The sequence below is a fragment of the Hevea brasiliensis genome, chromosome 15 (genome assembly GCF_030052815.1).
Source record: "Hevea brasiliensis isolate MT/VB/25A 57/8 chromosome 15, ASM3005281v1, whole genome shotgun sequence".
Lineage (NCBI taxonomy): Eukaryota > Viridiplantae > Streptophyta > Magnoliopsida > Malpighiales > Euphorbiaceae > Hevea > Hevea brasiliensis.
This window is the reverse complement of record NC_079507.1, coordinates 72,066,002-72,073,879: the sequence shown is the minus strand read 5'-3', so window position 1 is coordinate 72,073,879 and position 7,878 is coordinate 72,066,002. Positions and strand designations below refer to the sequence as shown.

The window sequence follows — 7,878 nt, the reverse complement described above, 5'->3', positions numbered from 1 at the left end:
TTTTTTTTTTTCATATTTATACATTTTGCCCTTATTGTTCTTAACAAATTTACAACATTAATTAATGATAGACTATAAGACATTTAATAATAATAAAAATTTATGATATTAATTATAATTTGATTAATAATAGAAAAACTAAGAGTCATATTAATAATAATAAAAATTATGATAATAGTTATAATTTAATTAATATTAAAAAAATTAATAGTCATAGTTATAAATTATATAAAATAAACCTACCTTGTTATTGTTTATCATAATTAAAAAAATTAAAAAATTATATACTTAATTTCTTATAATAAAAAATTACTGTCACGACTCAAGTTATGGGTCAGATCGGCATTAGGACCTGAGCCAATCTAAAGCCCTCGAGGTTCGTAGTAAACTTAATTATTCCTCAACCCAACTCTAAGGTCTATTTGGGCTCAAATTCAAGAATTTAAGCGGCGAGAGTCTGGTCATAAAATGAGTTTTTTATTCGTCCGACCTGTAAACACAATATATAATAAATTGGAGAGATTAGCTCACCCTCCAAATAATCAAAATATCATAATTCAAATGGGAGCTCGGCTACCTCATCCAATCTCATCATACATACAGTTAAAAATAGACCCAAAATGAAAATAAATATTTCTAATATATGCGGAGTCTAAAATTTAACTCAATTGTACAAAATACATTAAATACTATTAATGGACTAAAGAAGAAGAAGAGCAGGTTAGCCACAACAAATAATCCTCCGGTAGCCTGAAAAAAATAGATGAACAAGAGTGAGTGTTCGACTCAGAGAGTAAAATATCAATTTTAACCATAATCTCTATAGCTATCTAAAGCTAATGCACCCTGTGGAGTGAAATGTAACATCATCAATATTTTCATATCATAACAGCAAAAGGCAATTTGGAGTACTCACACACCCAACACTGTCAAATAATACATATATGGAAGCTGATCCTCTATACAGCCCTCTTAATCCAACCTCTGCCAGCGAGTGTCTCTTAAGCCGGACTTTCGCTTAATAAATCAAATGCGGGGTCCCAGCGAGTGTCTCTCAAGCCGTGTCCATCCCGAAGGATCGAGTCCCAGCGAGTGTCTCTCAAGCCGTGTCTACCCGTCCTGTCCATATCCAATACCATATCACACGCACGCCTCGCACATACACTGCTCCAGATTACCACAAACAACATTCATGGCACTTCAACAATTATGAATGCAATATAAAATGTGCATAGCATTTAACTACATAGATACATATTTATAAGTGATGCATAGGCATACTTGAATATATAATAATATCGAAATTATAATTAAAATTAATATTTTATTCACAGACTTAACCGAAGTCACTGTGCGGCTGGGCGGACGAGGAAGGCTGTCTCTGCTCACCTGACAATTTTATTACAATTATTTAATAAATTTGACTCAATATAAACTAAGAAAGGACCAAAGATGTCCTAAGTCGTGCCGAAAATCCTGCAGAGCCTCTCCTATATCTAGAACCTACCCAACCTGCAAAAGGGCTTAAAATGCATTTATATATCTACAAACTACACACCCACAACTCAATCACATCACACAGCCATCCAAACAGTCAACAATCATAATATAAAAAATTACAGTTTAGTCCTTATAATTAACCCTTTTGCAAAAACTACTCAAATGAGCTCTAAAAATTCTAAAACTTTGCCCCGCGGTCCTTAGCATTATTATTAAGCTAATGCAAAAGAAATTATAATTTTCTAAGCTATCACGAATATTTTATAGATTTTTAATCCAATTCAAGCACTAGATAACTAATAAAAAGTAAGGTTCGGGTTTACCTATGCCGATTCTGACCTCGGGAACGCGCTCGGGATGTCTAATAATGGTGGGGTAGTTAAAATCTCGATCCAATTCTAAAGCTTTTTCAGTAACCTGTCTATCCGGCCTGAATTTTACAGACTAGAAAAATTATTAAATTTTCGCGAATTGAAAGTACTCACATGAAGTCCACAATACAGGGGTTAGTATATAATTTTTACAGAATTTTCTAAACTCATTTAGTGCTCAGAAAAATATTATGAAGTTTCGCGGGACCCACAAAAAAAGGTGTCGGAAAATTTTGAAATTGGTATTGCCACGAAGCTCTCGATGAGTGGAGCACTTCGGTGCTCTCGGTTTTCTCGTAGGGTTCACGGTTTGCGAGAAATTTAGCACAAAAGTCGAAATGAACTAAAACTTCCCTGATAAAAATTGAGCAAACTGCTCGATGGATTTTAAATAGGATAATTATCAGTGGCGGCGAAGATGAAGCGCATTATGTACTCAAATGATCATCATCCTGGCAAAAGATCAAGCAAACACATAAAGAGTGCTTCCTCATCTCTTGATTTGAACAATGATATTCTAATGGAGAGTATTACGAGTCTCAAGTCGTTTCAACAAATAACTGGACCTTTTATCTTGCAATCATTTATGTATCCACCGATGCCAAAATGAGTTAGTTTTATATTCTTTGCTCCAATACTAGATGATTTCTAATGAACGTTATGAGTGTTTTTTCCTTTTTATGAAGTATGAACCGAGTCCATCATAGTTTTACATTGCGTTTTGAGCAATTTCTCCTCAATGAGTGTTTATATGTTTGCTTTCATTACCACAGACCATAGTTACTAACTCTGGTTTTCCTTTCACAGCAAGTGATCTTTACCAACTACAGTATCTAGCACCTGTTGAATGTTTAAATTTCTGAATTAGTGGCTACAATGGACACCCGAATATGAGTTTCCCCGCAGTATGGGTTGACAAGTAGAAGCTGGGTTGACAAGTAGAAGCCTCTCTGCCTTCAATCACTTCTATAGGTAAAAATAAGCTAGAAAGATGTCATCTGAAATTTGCTATGGCAATGATAATACAGGCTATGACAAGTACTCATCCAGGCTTCGTCAACTCTCTGCTCAGCATTTCTACAGAATTATCCGTAAATAGCTCCAAGTTTCTGGAACAATAAATATCTATATTTATATCTATATAAATAAATATAATAAATCTGATCTGAAAATAAACTTTAATGACAAATGGCATTCCATTAAATTTTTTTTTTCATATTTATACATTTTGCCCTTATTGTTCTTAACAAATTTACAACATTAATTAATGATAGACTATAAGACATTTAATAATAATAAAAATTTATGATATTAATTATAATTTGATTAATAATAGAAAAACTAAGAGTCATATTAATAATAATAAAAATTATGATAATAGTTATAATTTAATTAATATTAAAAAAACTAATAGTCATAGTTATAAATTATATAAAATAAACCTACCTTGTTATTGTTTATCATAATTAAAAAAATTAAAAAATTATATACTTAATTTCTTATAATAAAAAATTATTGTCATGACTCAAGTTATGGGTCGGACCGGCACTAGGACCTGAGCCAATCTAAAGCCCTCGAGGTTCGTAGTAAACTTAACTATTCCTCAACTCAACTCTAAGGTCTATTTGGGCTCAAATTCAAGAATTCAAGCGGTCAGAGTCTGGTCATAAAATGAGTTTTTTATTCGCCCGACCTGTAAACACAATATATAATAAATTGGGGAGATTAGCTCACCCTCTACATAATCAAAATATCATAACTCAAATGGGAGCTCAGCTACCTCATCCAATCTCATCATACATACAGTTAAAAATAGACCCAAAATGAAAATAAGTATTTCTAACACATGCGGAGTCTAAAATTTAACTCAATTGTACAAAATACATTAAATACTATTAATAGACCTGCGAAGAAGAAGAGCACGTTAGCCACAACAAATAATCCTCCGGTAGCCTGAAAAAAATAGATGAACAAGAGTGAGTGTTCGACTCAGAGAGTAAAATATCAATTTTAACCATAATCTCTATAGCTATCTAAAGCTAATGCACCCTGTGGAGTGAAATGCAACATCATCAATATTTTCATATCATAACAGCAAAAGGCAATTTGGAGTACTCACACACCCAACATGTCACGACCCAACCTATGGGCCGGACCGGCACTAGGACCTGGGCCAGCCTAAAGCCCCCGAGGCCCGTAGTAAGCCTAACTGTTCATTAACCCAACTCTAAGGCCCATTTGGGCCCAATTTCAAGAAAACAAACGGACAGAGTCCGGCCATAAAATGGACTTACCAACGGGGAGTTTTCGACTCACCCGACCTGTAAATACAATATATAGTCAATTGGGGAGCTCAGCTCACCCTCCACATACTCATCAACATAATAATAAATGGGAGCTCAGCTCCCTCATCCAATCCATCAAACATGCATAGCATATTAAGTTTACAGGTCCCAAAATAATAATTTAGTTTACAGACCCAAATCAAATAAACATTTCTAACACATGCGGAAATTCTAAGATTTAACAAGTTTATACAAACAGTAATAATTGACCTGCGAGGGAGAAAGCGAGTTAACCTCAAAAATATCCTCCTGTGCCTGTAAAATTTTTGAACAGAGTGAGCGTTCGACTCAGAGTAAAATATAAATTTTAACCATAATCCCTATCACTATATAAAACTAATAAAACCTGCAGATTGAAATGCAACATAAACAACATTTTCACATCATAACATACAACAGATAATTTTGAGCACTAACACACACTGTAGTATAAATCATAACATATGGGAGCCGATCCCTATACGACTCTCTTAAATCCAACCTGGTGCCCGCGAATTACTCAAGCTCGGACTTCCACTTAATAACCAAATCGAGGGTCCCAGCAATTACTCAAGCCGTGACTACCCTCGAAGGATCGGGTCCCAATTACTCAAGCCGTGACTACCCGCCCTATCCATAGTCCACACCACATCACACGCACCCCAACGCACACACACCGCCTCCAAATTACCACAACAACATCCATGGCACATCAACAATTATGAATGCAACATGAATCGTGCCTAGAGTTTAACTACATAAATATATGCATATAAGTGATACATGGGCATGCTTGAACATATAATAATATCGAAATTACAATTAAAATTAATATTCTACTCACGGACTTGACGACAATCACTGGCGGTGGGCGGAGGAAGAAGGTCATCCGCTCACGACAATTTTTATTACAATCATTTAATAAATTTGACTCAATACAAACAAAGAAAAAGAACAATACGCCCTAAGTCGTGTAAAATCCGGTGAGTCTCCCTATACCTAGGACCTACCCAACCTGCAAAAGGGCTCAAAATACACTTCTATACTCACAATCCATATATCCACAACTCAATCACATCACACAGCCCCTCCTGGGCCCATCAAATCAATCATCCATCACAATATGTAAAATTTCAATTTAGTCCCTATAATTGACCATTTTTGCAAAAACTGCCCAAATCAGCTCTAAAAATTCTAAAACTTTGCCCCGCGGTTCTTAGCAATATTACTAAGCTATTGCAAAAAGAATCATAATTTTCTAAGCTACCACGAATATTTTATGGATTTAAGCACTAGAAAATTACGAAAAAGTAAGGTTCGGGTTTACCTTTGCCGATTCCGACTTCAGGAACGCGCTCGGGATGCATGACAATGGTGGGGTAGCCAAAACCTCGATCCAATTCGGAGACTTTTCCGGTAGCTGGTCTGTCTGGCCGGAAATTCACAGATCCGGACAACTGTCGAATTTCCGCGAATTGAGGATACCTACACGAAGCCCAATAATAATATATAAAAAAAATCAGGGGTGTTACACAACACTGTCAAATAATACATATATGGAAGTTGATCCCCTATACAGCTCTCTTAATCCAACCTCTACCAGCGAGTGTCTCTCAAGCTGGACTTTCGCTTAATAAATCAAATGCGGGGTCCCAGCGAGTGTCTCTCAAGCCGTGTCTACCCGTCCTGTCCATATCCAATACCATATCACGCACGCCTCGCACTTACACTGCTCCAGATTACCACAAACAACATTCATGGCACTTCAACAATTATGAATGCAATATAAAATGTGCATAGTATTTAACTACATAGATACATATTTATAAGTGGTGCATGGGCATACTTAAACATATAATAATATCGAAATTATAATTAAAATTAATATTTTACTCACAGACTTAACCGAAGTCACTGTGCGGCTGGGCGGACGAGGAAGGCTGTCCCTGCTCACCTGACAATTTTATTACAATTATTTAATAAATTTGACTCAATACAAACTAAGAAAGGACCAAAGATGTCCTAAGTCGTGCCGAAAATCCTGCAGAGTCTCCCCTATATCTAGGACCTACCCAACATGCAAAAGGGCTTAAAATGCATTTATATATCTACAAACTACACACCCACAACTCAATCACATCACACAGCCCCTCCTGAGCCCATCCAAACAGTCAACAATCATAATATAAAAAATTACAGTTTAGTCCTTATAATTAACCCTTTTGCAAAAACTACTCAAATGAGCTCTAAAAATTCTAAAACTTTGCCCCGCGGTCCTTAGCATTATTATTAAGCTAATGCAAAAGAAATTATAATTTTCTAAGCTATCACGAATATTTTATAGATTTTTAATCCAATTCAAGCACTAAATAACTAAGAAAAAGTAAGGTTCGGGTTTACCTATGCCGATTCTGACCTCGGGAACGCGCTCGGGATGTCTAATAATGGTGGGGTAGTTAAAATCTCGATCCAATTCTAAGACTTTTTCAGTAACCTATCTATCCGGCCTGAATTTTACAGACTAGAAAAATCATTAAATTTTTGCGAATTGAAAGTACTCACATGAAGTCCACAATACAGGGGTTAGTATATAATTTTTACAGAATTTTCTAAACTCATTTAGTGCTCAGAAAAATACTATGAAGTTTCGCGGGACCCACGAAAAAACGATGTCGAAAAATTTTGAAATTGGTATTGCCACAAAGCTCTTGATGAGTGGAGCACTTCGGTGCTCTCGGTTTTCTCGTAGAGTTCACGGTTTGCGAGAAATTTAGCACAAAAGTCGAAATGGACTAAAACTTCCCGGATAAAAATTGGGCAAACCGCTCGATGGATTTTGGTCTTCTTGGTGTCTATGGAAAGCTCTCGAAGTGTAGAAGAGGTTTGACATAAGATCCGGTCCGATTGGTGGCTGGATCGGCCCGGGAAGACGAAATGATGCGCTGCGCGTTGGGGCGTCTTCGGCTGCGTTTTTCTGGCGTCTTAGGCGATAGCGGGCGAGGGAGACTAGCTAGGGCGGTGTGCCGGCGAGCTAGAAAGGCTGGGCCTGCTATGGCGTGGAGAGAGGAGAGAGAAAACGGGCGGAAGGAAGAAGAAAAAAATGGCCGGTGCGATTCGACCTGTACGATCCGGTTCGGTTTGATTCGGTTGGTCCGATTCAGGATACATAATTTTGAATTTTTACTTTGCCTTATGAACGAAAACAATGCCCAAAAATTCTGAAAAATTTATAAAAAACTCAGAAAAATTCTTAGAGTTTAAATATATTTTTAGTTTTACCACGTGATCTTTAAATTAATTTTTAAAAATCATCAAAGTTTTATATTTTCGAAAAATCGAATCCGATTTTTAAAATCTGAAAAATTTCAAATAATTTTCTAAAATTTAAATAAAATAAAATATTAATATTTATCTACAAAATAATAAATTTAAAAATTAAGAGTGTTATAATTATGATAATAGTTATAATTTAATTAATATTAAAAAAATTAAAAGTAATAGTTATAAACTATATAAATAAATATCACTCGTCAAAAATTAAATTAATCACTTTCTTAGAGAGTACAATGTCCAATCAAAATTTTTTCTCAAATTTGTATAATGATATTTTAGTAATCATAATATTAGAAGAAAATGAAAAATTATATATACAAATATCACTAAGATAATTTTTAACTTATTAA

The 7,878-nt window shown here is 35.2% G+C and overlaps 1 long non-coding RNA gene across 1 annotated transcript; it reads left to right on the top strand.

Annotated features, from left to right (window-relative positions):
• The first annotated feature begins 2,284 nt into the window (after positions 1–2,284).
• LOC131173771 (uncharacterized) lies at positions 2,285–3,060 on the top strand. The gene is made up of 2 exons (XR_009144088.1): positions 2,285–2,481; positions 2,679–3,060. It is a non-coding gene; the product is annotated as an uncharacterized LOC131173771 (long non-coding RNA).
• Positions 3,061–7,878: the final 4,818 nt, after the last annotated feature.